Here is a 19,585-nt window from a genome sequence, read left to right as displayed (position 1 = left end):
GGCTAGTGGCTATCCGGTTGCCGGGGTGCTCAGCAAGGGCAATGCGACCTCTACGCCCTGGAAGCGAAGAAAAGGCAAAGGGACTGGTTGTTCCCACCAGTCAGGGGAAGAAGACTTTCCAGCCGGGAGATCTCCTCTGTCGTTGGGAAGTGGTGAGTCGGTTCAGCAGGGCTCCACTGGAGGTGTCGTCGTTGCAGGTCGGCTCAGCTTTACCCTCGTCAGATTCTTAGGTCCTGTGGCGACTTCTGAAGATCCAGTCCCAAAAGCCCTGCTTTTATGCAGCAAACCCCCATTCATTCAGCCTAGCTGTCAATCAAAACACGCTAAGTGGTGAGCGGGGTGGCTCACCACTTGGGCCAATCACACCAGAGTGCGACTTGAGTTGGCAAGGCAACTCAGTCCAGGGTGCCTAAACCCCCTCCCACACCCCCTGTGGTACCCAGACAGAATGGCACCACTCGGGAGGGCTTCTGTGTAGAAGCCCGCCAAAAGTGGAACAAAGGGCTCAACCTTTGGTTCGGAGTTACAGAGGTGAACACAGACGCCATTTTAAAAACCGAGTTCTGGCAGAAAATACCGACAGGTAGATTTATTTAAGACAAATAAACCGGCGGTATGTTAGAGACTAACGGGAAAAAGTATTAGCCTCCAACAATGGGAAGAATCCCATAGAGTTATATTCGGGGTCGAATATAACAAGTAGTTTCCACTGCCACCAGCCAAAACTCGACGAGGGGGGACGGGACAGTGCCCCCTCGAATAACAGACCCAGGGGTAATCGATTTAACCCTACTAGTATGTCCACAATAGGATGGTTTGCACTAGTTCTGTTAGTAAATTTAGGTCTAGTAAAGCCAATGGTGACTTTACATGCCCTGGGAGACAGTAGTCAGTCCCAGGGTATGGAGTCTATGGTGGGGATCCTCTAGGACGCCCCTGTGTTACGGCACGGAGGGTGCGGTGTAACACACATAGCAAAAACACATGAGCCCTATGGAGTAAAAGACCCCATAGCCCATTGAACACATTGACATTCACAGGAATCAACCATATTCATGTCCAAGAGTGGGAGAAAAGAGTCTCACTCTTGGCAGGATGGACAAAAACAAACTCCGGAAATCCAGCAAAGCTGCTGGGGGACTCACTAGGTTAGGAAATTCAGCCTAAACAGAGATTCCTCCCTAACACTGCCCCCCCCCCCCAGACAAAGGGACAGGAGGATTTAATCCACTCCTGGATGAATCTCATACCTCTAGTCGATGACATACACCCTAGAGAGACCATCAGCATTTTGGTGGTGACACCCTGACCTGTGCTCAATGGTGAAATCAAACCCTTGCAGGCAGATTGACCATATCAGTAGTTTTGGGTTTTCCCCTTTCATTTGCATTAACCATCTCAAGGATTGGTGGTCAGTCTGAATGACAAAAGTAGAACCATACAGGTATGGCCTAAACTTCTTCAGAGCGCACACCATAGCAAAGCATTCTCTTTCGATTGTTGCCCACCCTGTTTCACGATCCTTCAGATTGCGGCTGATGAATCAAACGGGGTGCTCCCTACCTTTCCCATCCAGTTGACTGAGTACGGCACCTATTCCTACATTAGAGGCATCTGTCTGCACAATGAAAGTTTGGTGGTAATCAGGAGCTCTGAGTACTGGGGCTTGGCAAATAGCCTTTTTCAGGTTTTCAAAAGCCTGATTGCACTCCTCATTCCATCTAACCTTTTTAGGACATTTTGGAGAGGAGATGACATTCAGAGGAGAAGCTATGGTCCCATAGTTCTCAATGAAATTCCTGTAATACCCAGTGAGACCTAGGAAGGCTCTCACTTGGGTCTGAGTAGTAGGTGTTGTCCAATTTTGCACATCTTCAATCTTACTTAGCAAAGGCCTTATTTCTCCACCTCCTACCTCATGTCCAAGATAGACTACCTTACTCTGTCCAATTTGGTATTTACTCACCTTTATGGTCAGATTGGCTCGTCCCAGACCCTGCAAAACATCTCTTAGGTGGGTTACATGTTCTTACCAGGAATTGCTGAACACTGCTATGTCATCCAAGTATGCCATGATGAAGTCCTCCATCCCATTCAGAACCTGGTTTACCATCCGTTGAAATGTAGCAGGTGCATTTTTCAATCCGAAAGGCATCACTTTAAACTGGTATAAGCCGACGGGGGTAGAAAATGCAGTTTTCACCTTGGCATGGTCTGTCAGGGCTATTTGCCAATAGCCTGACGTCAAGTCAAATGTGCTGAGGAACTTGGCTGAACCAAGTTTATCCACCAACTCATCTGTTCTTGGCAAAGGGTGGGCATCAGTCTTGGTGACTGCATTAAGAGCTCTATAATTCACGCAGAATCTAAGTTCTTTAGATCCTGCCTTTGGTACTAACACTACTGGGCTAGACCATGGACTAGTAGAGGGCTCTATTACCCCGAGATCAAGCATCTTGCTGACCTCACCTTTGATGTGGGTTTGTATGTTTTCTGACATTCGGTATCCTCTGCTTTTGACTGGCAGACAGTCACCAGTGAGTATGTCATGCTGGCCCCAAGGGGTCAAGCCTGGTGAAAGTGAGAACAGAGAGGCAAACTGATTCAACATAGATGTGCACTCTTCTTGTTTTACAGGTGTCAGATTTGAACAGAGATTCACTCCTTCAATTTTTTCGTCTAAAGGTAAGCCTCTGAGGAGATCCGGAAGAGCTTCACTCTCTTCTTCTTCCTCTGATGATGCTAGAAGCAACGCTCCTACATCAGGTCTCGAGACATACGCTTTGAGTCGGTTGGTGTGGAAGACTGTCGGAGCCTCCTTGGGATTGCCCAACTCCACCAGATAGTTGACCTCTCCAAGTTTACCCACATCTCTGAAGGGTCCCATCCATTTGTCTTGTAAGGCCCTCTGCCTTGTTGGGATCATAACAAGAACTAGCTGGTCTTTAGTGAACTCAACCATGTTAGCCTTTTGATCATGCCAGTGCTTGACCAATGCTTGTCCAGCTTTCAAGTTATCACTTGCTTCTGTCATCATGTGCGACATTCTCCTCCGGAGACCTATCACGTAGTCAGTCACTCTGACTGGCTTGGGGGAAGGAGCACTCTCCAACCCTTCCTTAATCAGGGCCAATGGACCTCTGATGGGATGACCATAGAGAAGCTCAAAGGGAGAATAACCTACTCCCTCCTGAGGGATTTCTCTATAAGCAAAGAGAAGGCATGGCAGTAGAAGGTCCCACTTTCGTTTAAGGGGTTCGTCTAAAGCACCTATCATGCTCTTCATGGTTCGGTTGAACCGTTCTACCAACCCATTGGTTTGTGGGTGGTAAGCTGTTGAGAACTTGTAAGTAACTCCACAGGTTTTCCACATGGCTTTCATGTAGTGGGACATAAAGTTTGACCCCCTGTCAGAGATTACTTCCTTAGGAAACCCGACCCTGGTAAAAATACCAAGGAGGGCCTTAGCCACAGCCGGGGCTGTAAAAGTCCTCATAGGAATTGCCTCAGGATACCTAGTAGTATGGTCTACTACAACAAGTATAAACCTGTTGCCTGAGGAGGTTGAAGGATCAAGGGGACCAACAATGTCAATCCCTACTCTCTCAAATGGGACTCCCACAACTGGGAGAGGCACTAAAGGTGCCACATTCTTGGAGCCCACCTTACCAGAGGTCTGGCAGGTATGGCAGCTCCTGCAGTGTTTTTCAACTTCGGCCCCCATCTTTGGCCAATAAAAGTAGAGGGGGAGCCTTTCCTTAGTCTTCTTGAAACTCAAGTGACCAGCCAAAGGAATCTCATGGGCTAACTGCAAGAACTGTGGTCTGTTCTCTTGGGGTACTACAAGTCATTTGTAGTCTCCAGGTGCAGACTCGGTCGGTTCACTGTAGAAGAGGCCATCTTCCCAGTGCAACCTGTATTTCCCAGGCTCTTGCCCTTCAGCCTGAGCTTCTGCCTGGTGGCGAAGACCTTCCAGAGTTGGACATTCCCTCTGTCCCTTACTGAAGTCCACCCTGCTGGGTCCACCTTCTGCCAGTAAAGACTGCAGCTCAGGATGGTCAACAGGATCCATATCTCCAATGAGTTCCTGGCCTTCCATTAGCTCTTCCTCAGAGTCTAATTCTACCACACAGGGTTCTACCACCCTCTCAGCCTCAGCTGGAGGGGGAGTTACGGGTGTAACTTTGGACAACCGCAGGGAAGTCCTTGTCGGCTGCACTGGAATGCTGGCTGCTGGTTTTGGTATAGAAGTCTTAGGTTTCCCTTTTGCTTCTGATTTGTTTGAGACAGCAGCTCACAATTCCAGTGGAGCAAGAGTGATATCTTTCTTCATCATCTCCTGGGGAGTACCTCTCGTGGTTCTCTCCCTTGCAGGTCTGGTTAGCTCCTGTAACCATTTACTAGGAGGTCTGGGGGTATGAGACACAACTCCGAGAGTTTTTAAATCGTTACCCAACAGAACGTGTCCTGGTACCTCACTCTGTATGCTGACAGGTATCTTTACAGTCATGTCGTTACACTGGATGAGAACTGGTAATTGGGGAAGCATCTGCACAGGCCCTCCAGCTAACTTGGTGAGGCGTTTGGGTACCTTAGCAACATCCTCAGCCTGAACAAAAGATGTATCCACCACAGTTATGCTGGCCCCAGTGTCCCTAATGGCAGGAGTCTCCTGACCATTCACCTGGACACTGTCCTTATAATACTCTTTAGTATTATCTGGGATAGATTTATAGACATCTAAATTCTGTTGTTCCCACAAACTCAGAGACACTAAAGAAACACTGGCTGAGACTCCAGTGGGTTCATCAGCCAGTAGTAGGAAGTTTCCACTTGCCATTTGGACTTCCTCCTCTGGAGCGAAGGCTAAGGAGACAAGCTGGACCCCTGAAGGTTTACCCTTGCATCTGGGATCTCCTTTCACATGCTCAGTCGAGCCACAAACAAAGCATTTACCAAATGCTTTCTGGAATGGTGGCTTGTTCTGGCTTCCCTCCGGTTTGGCACCAGAAGGTACACTATTCTGCAGTGGTTTTCCTTGTGGCTTACCTTTATGGTTCTGTTTGGTGCCCTCTTTGGAATTTGAGTTATTAGAATTCTCTTTTGAGTCTTTTTTAGGCTGTTTTCCCTCATCCTTCTTCTGAGTTGCCCCAGAATCCTTATGAGTAACCCTGTTGGCAACCCACAACTCATTCCCTGTGATGTCCTGGAGCCCATGATTATATTCAAACAGTTTTAACCAATCAAACACATCAAACACATCCAATCTCGGTTCATACATACCCACTAAGTCCTTAGGCATCCGGGGTCTTTTGGGACTGGAACTTCTAGAGGAAGCAGAGGAGAGAGAAGCATTTTCCACAGACAACTTTTTCATCTCTAACTCATGATTAAGTTCTATTTCTCTGAGTCTTAACTCCGTTTGCTTCTGCTCAGCTTGGGCATTCATCCGTCTGAACTCTAGCTCTTGGTTTCTTTCAGATTGGGCTAAAAACCGTTTGTACTCTAATTCGAGCTTCATTTTTTCAAGTTCAAAATAAGCAGGGTTACATGTGGGACCTGGTATGGGCCCCGTAGGTACAGTAGGTAAGGCAGACAGAGGCTCAGAGTGGCTAACTTCATTAGGTTCACTTTCTTCTTCTGACTCATTATCAAGACTTTGATTCAGATCAATACCATCACTGTTTTCTACATTCGCTGGAGAAGTTGGGTCCTCTGAACCAGTACCCAGACTTTGGTTTTCCAGCAGTCTCGCTATCAGTTCTACTTTCTTGCCTCTTACAGAAAGATTCTCTTGTCTACAGAGAGCTCTCAAACTCTCAGTATTTTCACCTGACAAGGACTCTTGACTGTAAACTTCCATAGTAGACATGTTTTTGAAAGTTGCTTTTTAGTGCTAAGCTTTGTGGTTAGTTATCCTAAAGTGTTGAAAAGCACTCTAAACTGTATACTTGATACAAATTCCACCGCTGTACACCAGTGTTAAGCGGAAACTTGTGCAGTTCCCTCTGGGACCACTGCAAACGATTCAGGCCTAGAGGTGTTTGGCAGTAAACCCACTTGGTAGCAGTCTGTACCACACAGATTCACTTGGTAGCTGTGGCTGAGCAGTCAGACTTCCCTCAAGAACAGTTAGGCAGTATGTGGAGTATACAAAATAGGGCAATTTACACTTTAGAACAAGCAGACACGGAACAGAGCTTGGGTGTAAAGATATATAGTTATTTATTTATAAAAACACATCTATGAAAACACACTGGCACTAATATGGCAAACAACTTCAATTACAATTACTATAAGTATCTCACTCTTCTAACAAGATTTCGACAAGTCTAAGTTCAACGGCACCACTTATTTGCAGACAGAGGTGAATGCTTTAACCTAGATGGCACTCTAATATTCGTTAGAATGGGAGAGAAAAGGCAGGGTATGAAACCAACTCGGTACCAACTCTTTTACGAAGCAAATGCAAGGCAAGCAAGGCAGGGTCTACTGTGGATCACAAAGTTCAGAGGCCAGGCCCACTCGGAGAGAGGCAAGGCGATATGTCCCAAAAAAGTATCACAGTGGAAATACACTTCGAGTCGTTGTAGCAAATTGTCACAGAAAGGTTGGACCAGTTCAGAACAAAAAGTTAAGAAGGTCTGGAGGCGACCCAATGGAAAGGTAAGAATTAAGACACCTCACACTAACCGTCACCAGGGAAGCCAGGCGGACACGGTACCTTGTATGTGGAGAGACAGCTCCGGCGGGGGCAGTTGTTCCTGGTGGTGGATGCAAGTCGGGGCTTTGCCAAGAGATGAGATAATCTCGTTGTCGAAGGAAAGTTGAAGATCGTTGCACCACCAGGGAAGAGACCAGCCGCGGAGTGCACCGTCACAAGGCACCACCTTTTGGTCGCGGTATGGGCTAGTGGCTATCTGGTTGCCGGGGTGCTCAGCACGGGCAATTCGACCACTACGCCCTGGAAGCGAAGAAAAAGCAAAGGGACTGGTTGTTCCCACCAGTCAGGGGAAGAAGACTCTCCAGCCGGGAGATCTCCTCTGTCGTTGGGAAGTGGTGAGTCGGTTCAGCAGGGCTCCACCGGAGGTGTCGTCGTTGCAGGTCGGCTCAGCTTTACCCCCGTCGGATTCTTAGGTCCTGTGGTGACTTCTGAAGATCCAGTCCCAAAAGCCCTGCTTTTATGCAGCAAACCCCCATTCATTCAGCCTAGCTGTCAATCAAAACACGCTAAGTGGTGAGCGGGGTGGCTCACCACTTGGGCCAATCACACCAGAGTGCGACTTGAGTTGGCAAGGCAACTCAGTCCAGGGTGCCTAAACCCCCTCCCACACCTCCTGTGGTACCCAGACAGAATGGCACCACTCTGGAGGGCTTCTGTATAGAAGCCCGCCAAAAGTGGAAAAAAGGGCTCAACCTTTGGTTCGGAGTTACAGAGGTGAACACAGACGCCATTTTAAAAACCGAGTTCTGGCAGAAAATACTGACCGGTAGATTTATTTAAGACAAATAAACCGGCGGTATGTTAGAGACTAACGGGAAAAAGTATTAGCCTCCAACAATGGGAAGAATCCCATAGAGATATATTCGGGGTCGAATATAACAAGTAGTTTCCACTGCCACCAGCCAAAACTCGACGAGGGGGGACGGGACAGTGCCCCCTTGAATAACAGACCCAGGGGTAATCGAATTACCCCTACTAGTACGTCCACAATAGGATGGTTTGTACTAGTTCTGTTTGTAAATTTAGGTCTAGTAAAGCCAATGGTGACTTTACATGCCCTGGGAGACAGTAGTCAGTCCCAGGGTATGGAGTCTATGGTGGGGATCCTCTAGGACGCCCCTGTGTTACGGCCAGGAGGGTGCGGTGTAACTCACATAGCAAAAACACATGAGACCCTATGGAGTCAAAGACCCCATAGCCCATTGAACACATTGACATTCACAGGAATCAGCCATATTCATGTCCAAGAGTGGGAGAAAAGAGTCTCACTCTTGGCAGGATGGACAAAAACAAACTCCGGAAATCCAGCAAAGCTGCTGGGGGACTCACTAGGTTAGGAAATTCAGCCTAAACAGAGAATTCTCCCTAACAGTTGTGAAGGTGGAGTGCATAGGTTGGCAGAGACACAATAGCGTGTGATTGGTAGTGCGTAGGGGTGCACTATGGTTGTGGCTTCTGCTAAGTGTGACATGTTTTCGTGCATGGGTGTTTTACGGTTTGAGGGAGATGGGTAGAACTGGCGCTACGTATGTAACATTTGTGCATAATGTTAGGTGCCCACATGGTCGCTTTTTTGGATGTGCAGTGTTGTGGTGGGTGTTGCGGTGGGTATGGAAAGCGTTGGAATGTTGTCTGCAAACCTAAAGGTGTGCTGTGGGTGTGTTAGGATGTTTGTGGATGCTGCAATAATGTCATCTTTAGCAGACATTTCTGGTGGATGAGCTTTGCAAACAAACGGAACGTGTACTGAGAGTGTTGAATGGTATAAGATTGGTGCATGCATATTTTGAAATGTGACAGCACCCTATTTGGGGAGTGCTGCAAAACGTCACCGTGCAAAGGGAAGACATATTGGAACAGCTTTATTGGGCTGTGGCCCTCACGGTAGATGGGGAATGTGCACATGCACATCCTCCCATTATCAGCAGGTTGGAAATGGAAATGGAATTGTGGGAAATATACAATTAGGAGTTTATGGCATGGTTCATAGGAATGGGCGTTACCATTTCATCACAATAATGTGTTGTGAGGGTGGTTGACATGGACAGACGCACCGTGCTTATCATTGCTGATATGTTTGTGCACCATCTGCACAGGTGTTGCATGCAAAGAGGCGTTGCTGGTAATTTTGGGTTGGAAGGAGTGGACGCTTTCTGGGTTTGTCGGGGTGACTACAGTTTTCGGCGGGATGGTTTGCCTTTGCAGATATGTGGTGGAAGTGCACATTAGGGTTACATGTCGTGTGGAGGATAAATCTGTCTACTGATGAGGTTGCTGACAGCAGTGATGCATATTTTCCCTACTGTCAAGGTGATTTTCTCTTGCATCACACCAAGATTAGTTTGGGTTCATGACGGTGTAATTTGTCCCCAGCCAGCGGTCGGAATGTGTGTTATAAACAGATTAATGCTGGCATGTTCTCCATTCACTATGAGATTATGAGATCGTAAAACATGCAGTGGTTCCGTAGAAATGCCGTTTATTTGAGCACCATTGGCAATGCTGCTTTATTTCACACTGTGTAAGAAGCATTGACCAGAATGTTGTAAAAATGTGAGGACAGGCAAACAGAAACACATACAAAGAGAAAATACAGAAAAAATGTGCTTGCACGCACGTAAAAAATAAAATAAAAATAAAAACTTTCACACATACATGCTGGAAGACTGAATCCTCAGCCTAGTTTCATATTGTTTACCACCCTCCACCGCCCCCACCTTCCCTATCACGAAAAGGTAGTGGATTACGCTGTACTTTCAGGATGGTACGTGCCACATCCTGGGTAGCTGTGCGGATGTAGAAATTGTGCATACTTTCATTGAACTTTGCAGTGGACGTGCTTTGGAATGGCACGACATTTGTACTGTGAATGTGAAACGGTACATTTCAAGTGTTGCACAGCAGTGACAATGTTCGATGATGGCAGCTTTAATGTGATTGGTGGATGCGTGTATGCTTATTTATCAGTATACTAATGAGGTAGAGCTGCAGAGAAGATGGAGAGAAGTGCAAAGGGAAGGAGGACTGTTCCAGTTTCACAGGGATGCAGCCCACGCGCTACTCTGGGAGGTGCACGTGGCAAAATCTGCCCTTTACACCACCTTGCCCAATTGCCATGGCAGTGTGGGGAATAGCCAATCAAGTAGTGTGGGTGTGGTTAACAGGAAGGGGAGGTGAAACAGTTGCACATTATACTCTGCGTAGAGGGTGGCTGGCATGGCGAAATGTATTGTGTTGCCTGTAGGTGCTCCCTTTCTAATAGATGTGCATAACTGTGCTCTGCAAATAAACTTTGATGCAATTTTGGTTTGGAAGGAGTGGACGCATTGTGGAACACTGTGTGTGAGTGCCATTTCGTCGATATGCATGCACTTTGCAAAGACCTCGCCACGTTTCCAGTAGTAGCTGTTAACGTATTTTCTTACGGCGGCATGCATATGGGTTACTGCCTTGCTTACATTTGTCCCGTAGACTGAGGAGGTTCTGGGTGTCATGAGGACGCTTTTTCCCAAAGCCACGGTGCTTCTCTCATCTACAATTCTGCAAAGAGCATGGCCTACTGCTCATGGATGTTGTGTCGACCAAGACGAAGGAAGGTGTCACATCAACAGAAGCATGTACACTTTTTTGTCCGCTCATGGAATGTTCTTCTTCAACAGTGACCTTATTACTTGTGGACATGTGGAGTGTTTCCAAGAAAATGGCATTTTGTTGTCCTCCATTGGCAAAGCAGTTTTGCTTGCTCATCTACAGGATGTGGTGAAGAGTTTACTGAACTAATGTGCGTAGAAGAAAACACAAAAGCTACTGAAAACAGACAAAAAAGGTGTTTTTGCAGAAGGCTATACAAAAAACAGTTGTAAGAGTCTCCCCTTACTACAAACTCCCCCTGTCCTGGATTCAAGTTATTCCCCCATGGCCGCACGCAGCACGAAAGTCACATGCAGGGATTTTGCAAGTGACGGCCATGAAAATGGAACTGTGGGGATTGTCCAATGAGTTGCTTAGGATGTGTGGCAATAGGTAGAGGGACTCCTGCTGTACTGGGGACCAGCCCTCAACATACTTGGGAACTCGCCCGTGCCACATTCAACGCTCCTCACCATGTTGGACTATGGAAATGGGAAGTCAGCGATTGCCCTATCATGTGCTGCTCAGGGTGTGCCTCTGAGGAACGGGCGCCAATAGGAAGAAGGACTCCTCTGGCTTTACTGGGGCGCGGCCCTAGTGGTACTTGGAGAAAGGCATGTGCCACATTCTGCGTTTGTGAGCATGCTGGCCAATAGAAATGGGACTATGCCCTTTGGCCAATAAGGTGGTCAGGGTGTATGTTACAGAAAAGAGCACCAATAAGGAGAAGTCCTCCTGCTTCAGCGAAGCACCTCCTTTGCGGTGATTGGGGAAAGGAACGTGCCACATTTTGCCCTTCTCACCACGTTGGTCAATGGAAATGGGACTATGGCCTTTGGCCAATCAGGTGCTCTGGGTGTGCATCACAGGAAAGGGAGGAATTCACTTTTCCAGAACTTTGTGTACTGTGGCTGGTAAACATGGCAAGGCACACAGTTTTCGTCATGGGTGATTACTTTGTGGAAGATCTGTGCATGTATACCCTCCAAGAAGACTTTTCTAGCAATTTAGGTTAGGAGGGAGTGGACGTTTTGGGGAGTGGTATGGAATCGTGCTGTGTCGGCGGACTGCTTCTAGAATGTCGATGTGTGGCCTCTTTGACAACTGTACATGTTGTGATCGTGCACTTTGGAGGCTTCTTTTTGGGTTCCATGCCTTGTTCTCGTGTATTTAGTCAACTGAAGATTTTGATGAAAGCAGTGCAGTGCATTTTTCCCACTGCCAAGGTGTTTTTCTCATGTATACTGCTGAGGATCGCCTGGCATTATTCCAATGCTTCCTGTCTGCAGCCAGAGGTTGGAAGGAGTCTCATCAACAGAAGCATGTGTGACTTCTTGAGTGCTGCTGAGATGTTCTCCTGTGATAATGAGAACATTGGTTCCCGATACATACACCTTTCCAAGGGAAAAGGTATGTCTTTGTTGGCCAGTTGCAATGAAATGTTTGTACACAATCTGCAGACTGCACTGAAGACCCTACTGCAAGATTGTGAACTGCAGTTCAAAACACACATTCACGTATGAAAACCGCAAAGAAAGTGTTTCTAGGCAAGCAAAATCAAAATAAATAAATAAATAAAAAAACACAAAAAAATGGTTCTTTTAGGAGCCACCACATCCAACGATGTGCACTCCCCTGATACAAAGTTATTCCCCCACTCCCGTGCATGTGCAGCACGAAAAGTCTGCAAATATTGCATTAGTTGCAGGGTGGCATGTGGTACATACTCCCTGTTTGCAGAAGAAGCCCATAATAATGGGCCTTCAGAGGCTACGGGATTGGGCAATGAAGTTTGTGGGTGTGGTGTGTATGGACCGACAGAGCTACACTGTGTATTTTTTCACAGAAATGCAGGGGGCGCCGTCATGGGTGTGTGTTTTACGAGGCACAGCATGAAGATTTTTTTTCTGCAGTAAGTGTTGCGCTGTGACTGTCTTCAAAATGCTCTGCAACACGTAAAGAAACCTCTTTGTATAGCACACTCTGTTCTAACCGACTGCACTACAGTGTTCTCCACCATGCCACGCCTCCCGCCCTGCATGCGTGCATTGGCAATTCCGTTGACCATCTGTGAAAGGTGCTTTCTTTGTTTACCTTTTTTCGTTCCCCAGTGCATCTTTATTTATTATTGTGTTCTCAGACACGACACAGAAGGAAAGGCGGGAATAGTCTGGTATCGAAGGGGCAGCACCTGCATAGATATTACAGGGGGCGTGTCCGGTGACAGAATTATTGGGTGGCCATCACCTATATATAAGCGGTACTCATTGTGAGGCTCCTGTAATGACCATTGCAGAGCACTTCAAAGTACCTTCCCTGTGCACAGTTGCACATTCCACTACATGTACAATATGATGCCCTTTGTCAGGTAAGGGTCTGTAGAACAGCATATGCTTTGGAAAGGTTGTTTTCCTGCTTGGCTGCCCTACAGGAGTGACCATCTTGTTGCCCGCAGCAGATGTGGCAAATGCTGTACATGAAAGAACCCAATGACATTCTTTGAAAGGTGGTAGCCAGCCCACTGGTTCTTTGTCCTTCAATTTGAGTTGTCGTCAGATGCAGTACAAACACTTTATGTTATGCCATTACTGTTGGCGGTACCATTCATGGATACACATACATTGTGGAATACAAGAATGTTTACAACAATGCCAACCATAGCTTGTTTACCTATGCCACAAAGCCATTTATTCTGTGCAACCCATGCACATACAGTGCTTTTCCAACCACCAGTAAGCTTGTTTGCGCTCTGAATATTCTGCTGTTTCCTTAATTGCCTTTACATGCAATAGTATGTGCGTGCGGAAGGTGCAGCAGCTTTGCAATTTTGCAGCCTTACTACAAACTGTCCCACTTGCAGTTACATGTTTTCTTCAACTGTATAACTGGCAGGTGACCTCTTTGTACTTTCCGTCTCACTGACCAGTGAACACACAATGCATCAGTTTCACAGGTCATGTAAAGGGAAGCAGCAGATAAATCTAAATAATGCCACATTTAACACACCCACGTCACAGTGCAGGTTGCTGATCTTTGTTTACCAGTGGCCGTTATACTGTTAGGAGTACCTTAGCCACATATTGCAAAGTTTGCAGAGCCTCCCACGAAGTGGACAGCAATACTTTGAATGCAGTAGCCTACTGCATGTATACATAGGGCTGCTGACAGGGGCGGTGTTTTCAGCATACACTGTATGACCGATGCATGGGTCTAGATGTGGAACATAAACATGTGTGCTTCCACAACTACTCAAAAGTGCATTTCAAGATGCAGACATGCAGACACTAATGGAGTCCTACGGAAACTTGCCGTGTAATTACACATACGCCAACCAGTTGAAGTCTATGGCCCTCATTACGACCCTGGCGGTAAGTGAAAAACGATGCCGGTAAAGGATTACCGGCATCGCTTACCGCTAGGGAACGATTATGACCCGAGATAGCGCTATTAGCGGCACCGTAATCAACAGTGCCGTTAAAAGCGGCAAGGGGGCGGGCACGCGACTCCCATGCCGTAAATACCGACATGGCGCTAAATTAGGAACATTACAAGTCACGCGGGCATGGAAATAACGCCTTTGTGAAGGCCGTAAAGTACCTTACCGCCATGGTGCTAATACCGCCATCGCGGACCAACCGTAAATGGCCATGTGCAGTGTTCCCAGCTGCCACAGGTGCACACATTCAGCACAGGTGGAGGCAATACAGACTGGGCAATCAGAAAAGGAGCACACCCCATCCCGTCCCACACACAGTTACACTCCACAATGAATCCAATACTACTAGCAATGCTGGGGCTGGAGGATCTGATTGCAGTGGAAGTGCTACAACAACAACTACAAGAAGTACAACAACAGGCAGCACAGAGGAGACGCAGGAGGAGAAGGAGGGCAAGGCAGGGCCAGCATGCCCCACCAGCACAGCCAGTGCCACCATGCAGGCAGCCCCCAATCCCACGGATCAGAGCCAGTCCATTCAATCTAACTGCTGAACAAATCCACACCCTGTACCACCTGGACTGGGACACCATCACCACCATTGTGTACATGATACATGATGCCATTGTCTGCCTGATTGAAACACGCACCGCCATCCCACCCCAACTGAAGGTGGTGACTGTGCTCCACTTCCTGGCCACAGGTACCTACCAACACACAGTGGGGAAACTGCATGGCATTTCACAACCATTATCCTCACGTACGTTGAACCAAGTGCTTGATGCCCTCCTCAAGCACACAGACTAACACATTTCCTTACCACGGTCTGCCCAGGAGATCTCAAACACCAAAGTGGGTTTCCATTCACTGGCCGGCATACTTGGTTGCAATGGCGCCATCGACTGCACCCGTGTGGAATTGGTGGTCCCACATGCCATGGAGGTAGTGTACCGCAACCGTAAGCTATAACACTCAATCAACGTGCAAATGGTATGTGACTCAAACAAGATCATCACACATTGTGTGCTCGATTCCCCGGATCAACCCATGATTCGATGGTCCTGTGGAACTCCACGATTCCACGCTACATGGAGCGACATGCAGGGCACAGATCCTGGCTTCTTGGTGAGTCACGTTAGGCCATGGAAATGTGGTGTGGGTAGGTGATTGAAGCATAGATGCATACCTCACCTGGCTGAGATGGGGGGAGAGATGCATATATAACCTAGCTGCGAGTGCCAGAGGGAATGGAGGAAGCTCACACCCCATAATCCGCCCAGACTGGACCTGACACCTGACAACATAATGCAAGATGCAAGCAGCCCTACCATGGGAATGAAGCGGTGTCCCAACCATCCCAGAGACATCTGCATGTGCACTGTACCAAATCCGACTGCATCCCCCACAACGAAATGCAGCCACAAGCAACAACTATAGCCAATACAAAGCACAAAACACCATGAACTGAAAGGCCAGTCCCCCATTACTGCGTACAAAGGAATCACATGAGGGTCAAATACATCAATACACCACTACACTGACACAGAAGCCCACTTAAATTGGATGACACCATTTGTTGTGCGTAGTGAGAGCATCATGAGGCTGACATCAACGTTGCCAGGATGACAGCATACAAATAAGTGGACATCTGCAAGATCACAGAAACAACGGACGTGGACTGGCACAGTGCATGTGCACTCACAAGGAACTGGACCCCCCCCCACGCACACTAATCAATCACATGCAAAACAGTCCATAAGAGGAATACACACATAACAGTCTCATCGTGTGACTCCATCCATGCACGGAAATGGGGTTGAGATGAAGAAACAAATGCATGCCATGGTATCACTTAATGAGGTCAAACATGATGAGTTAACGTACACATACATTGTTGCCCAAATGCAGGTGATGCAGGCTACCCCTTGAAGTGGTGGCTCCTTACCCCAGTCCGGAACCCACAGAACAGGCATGAGGAGGACTATAATCGTGCTCATACACGAACCCGTGTGGTGATTGAGCAGACATTTGGCCTCTTGAAGGCACGGTTTCGCTGCCTCAGCAGGTCTGGTGGGGCACTCCTGTACTGCCATGAGAAGGTGGCAAAGATTGTCATGGCATGTGTGATGCTACACAATATGTGCATCAGATGGAATGTGCCCCTGCCCTCTGATGCAGAACAGCAACCACCTGACGAAGAGGATGAGGAGGGTGGGGATGGGGCAGTACCTCAGGGAGGAAGCGATGCACAGGAGGGACGTGACATGCGTCGGACTCTGATCAACCAATTCTTCCAGCACACATGGATGGGGGGGTGTCACATGGAGATGGCACTTGGGGCATTGGGTGTGTCAGGGACATGGACACTGTAGACTGTTGTTAGGCAGAAACCTGTGCAGTTCCCTTAGGGACCACTGCAAAAGATTTAAGACTACAGGTGTTTGTTTGTTTGTTTAGTTTATTTGTAGAGCGCTCCGGACCCGTGGGTAGAAGGGCGCTTAAGGAATCGGTTACAGGCATAAGATAAGAATTTCCAGTTACAGAGTACATCAAATTACAAGAAGCATTTACAGTTACAGAGTATCTCAAATTACAAGAAGAGTTTTACATAGTACAGTAATTTACATATAATACAGGTATGGTTACGGCTGTTGGGGCTTAGAGAAGAGGGTAAAATGTTACTCTTTGTTCAGTAACCAGCCAATAACGAGTTTCCTAAAGATCGGGAAGGACTCAGTGGTTCTAATTCTGAGTGGTAGGGTGTTCCAGAGTTGGGAGGCTAGCACAGTGAAGCTGGCGCCTCCTGCTCTTTTTAAGGCAAATCTGGGCACTAACAGGCATAGGGAGTTGGAAGATCTGGTGGTTCTGGATGTAGATTTTAAAGTGAATTTGTTAGAGAGGTACGGAGGGGCTAGGTCGTTTAAGGCCTTGTAGGTGAGACAGATAGTTTTGAGGTCAATTTTTTGCTGTATGGAGAGCCATTTACACGTTTTCCTGGTAGTGGAGATGTGCTCACGCCTAGGGATGTTGAGTGCTGCGCGCAGAGCATTGTTCTGGAGAACCTGGAGTTTGTTAGTTACGGATAGGTTGGCTCCTAGGTACAGGCTGTTGCAATAGTCTAGTTTGGATTGAATGAGTGCTCTGGCCAGAGTGAGGCAGCTGTTGGGTGATAGGAAGGGTCTGCTAGGCCTGATTAGCTTACCCGTATAGGCAGTGGCCGAGGCGGTTGAGTTAATTTGTTTGGAGAGGTTGGTGTTGGCATCGAGGTGAAAGCCTAAGGTTTTCACACTTTTAGCGATAGGGATGGTGTAGCCGTCTATGATAATATTCTTGTAGCTGGGACTGAGTTTAGAAAGGTTATGAGGAGAGCCGACCAGCAGAAGCTCCGTCTTCTCATCATTCAGGCAGAGGCCGTGGGTGGCCATCCATGCTTGAATGATGGAGAAGATTTTGTTGATTCGGGTGACGTCCGCGTTGTAGTTGCCTGAGATGGTGAGGAGAATCTGGGTGTCATCTGCATAGTTGGTGTAGGTGACACCCAGACGGTCCAGTTTGTCGAATAGGGGGTTCGTAAATATATTGTACAAGGTGGGGGAGACGCAGGAGCCTTGAGGGACTCCGCAGGTGATGGGGATAGGGTCAGCAGCAGCTGTTGTTGAGAAGACTCGCATGGTTCTATTCGCCAGGAAGGATTGTATCCATGCGGAGGCAGAGAAGGAGAAGTGGGCTGCGATGGAGAGGTGGTTGCATAAGATTTCGTGGTCGACTAAATCGAAGGCTGCTGAGAGGTCTAAGAGAAGTAGGACGGCTGCATTTCCTTGGTCTTTGATTTCATCAATCTGGCTTTTGAGGTCAACCAGAGCGGTTTCAGTTCCATGTTGGGGTCTGAAGCCAGATTGAAGAATCCCTAGCAGTTGATTAGATTCCAGGTACTCCTGAATCTGGATGTAGGCAACTCTATCCAGAATTTTTAGCAGAAAAGGGACAGTGGTGATGGGTCTATAATTGGTTGGTATGGCTGGGTCTAGGGATTGTTTTTTTAGGAGAGGGAGCACCCAAGATTGTTTTAGGTTGTTGGGGACAGAATTGTTAGCAAATGACAGGTTGATTAGCTTAGTGATAAAAGGGGAGAGGTCTCTGGCAGTGTCTTTTATTATTTGGGCGGGGCAGCTGTCCCCTTTGCAATTAGACGGTTTTAGGGAAGTGATGATTTTTTGGACTTCTAAGATGGTTACTTTCTTAAATGTGAAGGCTATATTGGGTTTGATTGGTGTTGGCAGTAAACCCACTTGGTAGCACTCTGCACCACACAGATTTACCTGGTACCTGTGGCTGAGCAGTCAGACTTCCCTCAAGAAGAGTTAGGCAGTATGCAAAGTATACACAATAGGCACTCAGATACAATAATACAAGCAAACACTGACCAGAGCTTTGGTATCAAAGTGTATAATTATCTATTTAAAAACACACAGTTGAAACACTCCAGCACTCTTATTGTAAAATATTCTAAACACAGTTACTATTGTAATATATACACCCCTTTTTCCTTATCAGATAAGTAAAACACCACTTATTTTCATACAGAGGTGAGCGCTTAACTAGATTGCACTCTAATAAGTTTGTGAGAAAGGGAGGGAAAAAGACAGAATATGGAAAGGTACACCACTCTAAGATTCAGGAACACTGTTAGCAAGGCAGAAAAGCAAAAGTCACTGGTGAGCCAAAGTCCAAAGGCTGGGCCCACTCTTAGAGAGAGCAGAGCAGAAATGCGCCCAAGATCACACAGTTACACTAGGCGTAGAAAGTCTTGCAGAGGGTTCAAAAAGAGTTTAGAGAGGCTTTAGGAAAGTTTAGCCAGGGTGTCCCAGACTAACCCAGGTTCGAAAGCCGGGGGCTAAATCTACCCCGTACAGTCGTTAGCAAGGGAAGCCAGGCGGGACACGGTACCTTAAGTGGGAAGAATCCTCCAGCGGTAGCAGTTGTTCCTGGTAGTGGGTGCAAGTTGCGTCATCGTCCAGGGGAAGAGAAGATCTCGACTTGGAGGAAAGATGAAGGTCGTTGCACTACCAGGGAAGAAACCAGCCGCGGAGTTTTCCGGTTAAAGGTGGTACCTTTGTTTCGCGGTCGTGGTAAAACGTGGTATCCCGGTTGCCGGGGTGCTTGGCACCGGCAAGGCGGCCACGAGGTATGTTGGGAAAGCAAAAAGACGGTGAAACTGGTTATCCCCTCCAGTCAAAGGAAGAAGACTCTCCGGCGGGAGATCTCCTCTGTCGTTGGGAAAAGTGGTGAGGCAGTCCAGCAGGGCTCCACCGGTGGTGGTGTCGTGGCAGGTCGGCTCCGCTTCTCCCTCGTCAGATTCTTAGGTCCTGTGGCGACTTCTGAAGTTCCACTCCCCAAAGCCCTGCTTTTATGCAGAAAACCCCCATTCACTCCGCCTAGCTGTCACTCAAACATGCTAAGTTGTGAGCCAGCCGGCTCACCACTTGGGCCAATCAGGATGGAGTGCGACTTGAGTTGCCTAGGCAACTCAGTCCAGGGTGCCTAAATTTCCCTCCACCCCTCCTAAGTACCCCAGACAGAGTGGCACCACTTTGGAGGGCTTCTGTGGAGAAGCCCGCCAAAAAGTGAAACAAAGGGCTCGACTTGGGTTGGAGTCACAGAAAAGAACACAAACGCCATTTTAGAATCAAGTTTTGGCAAAAAATACCAACCGGAGAATTAATATTAATTAAATAAACCGGCGGTATGTTCGAGGCTACCGTAAATCATTAAATAAAGATAGTAGCCTAAAATAA

This window comes from Ambystoma mexicanum, chromosome 6q (genome assembly GCF_040938575.1).
Source record: "Ambystoma mexicanum isolate Mex_15411 chromosome 6q, UKY_AmexF1_1, whole genome shotgun sequence".
In the NCBI taxonomy this organism is placed as follows: domain Eukaryota; kingdom Metazoa; phylum Chordata; class Amphibia; order Caudata; family Ambystomatidae; genus Ambystoma; species Ambystoma mexicanum.
Note: the sequence above shows the minus strand (reverse complement) of the source record.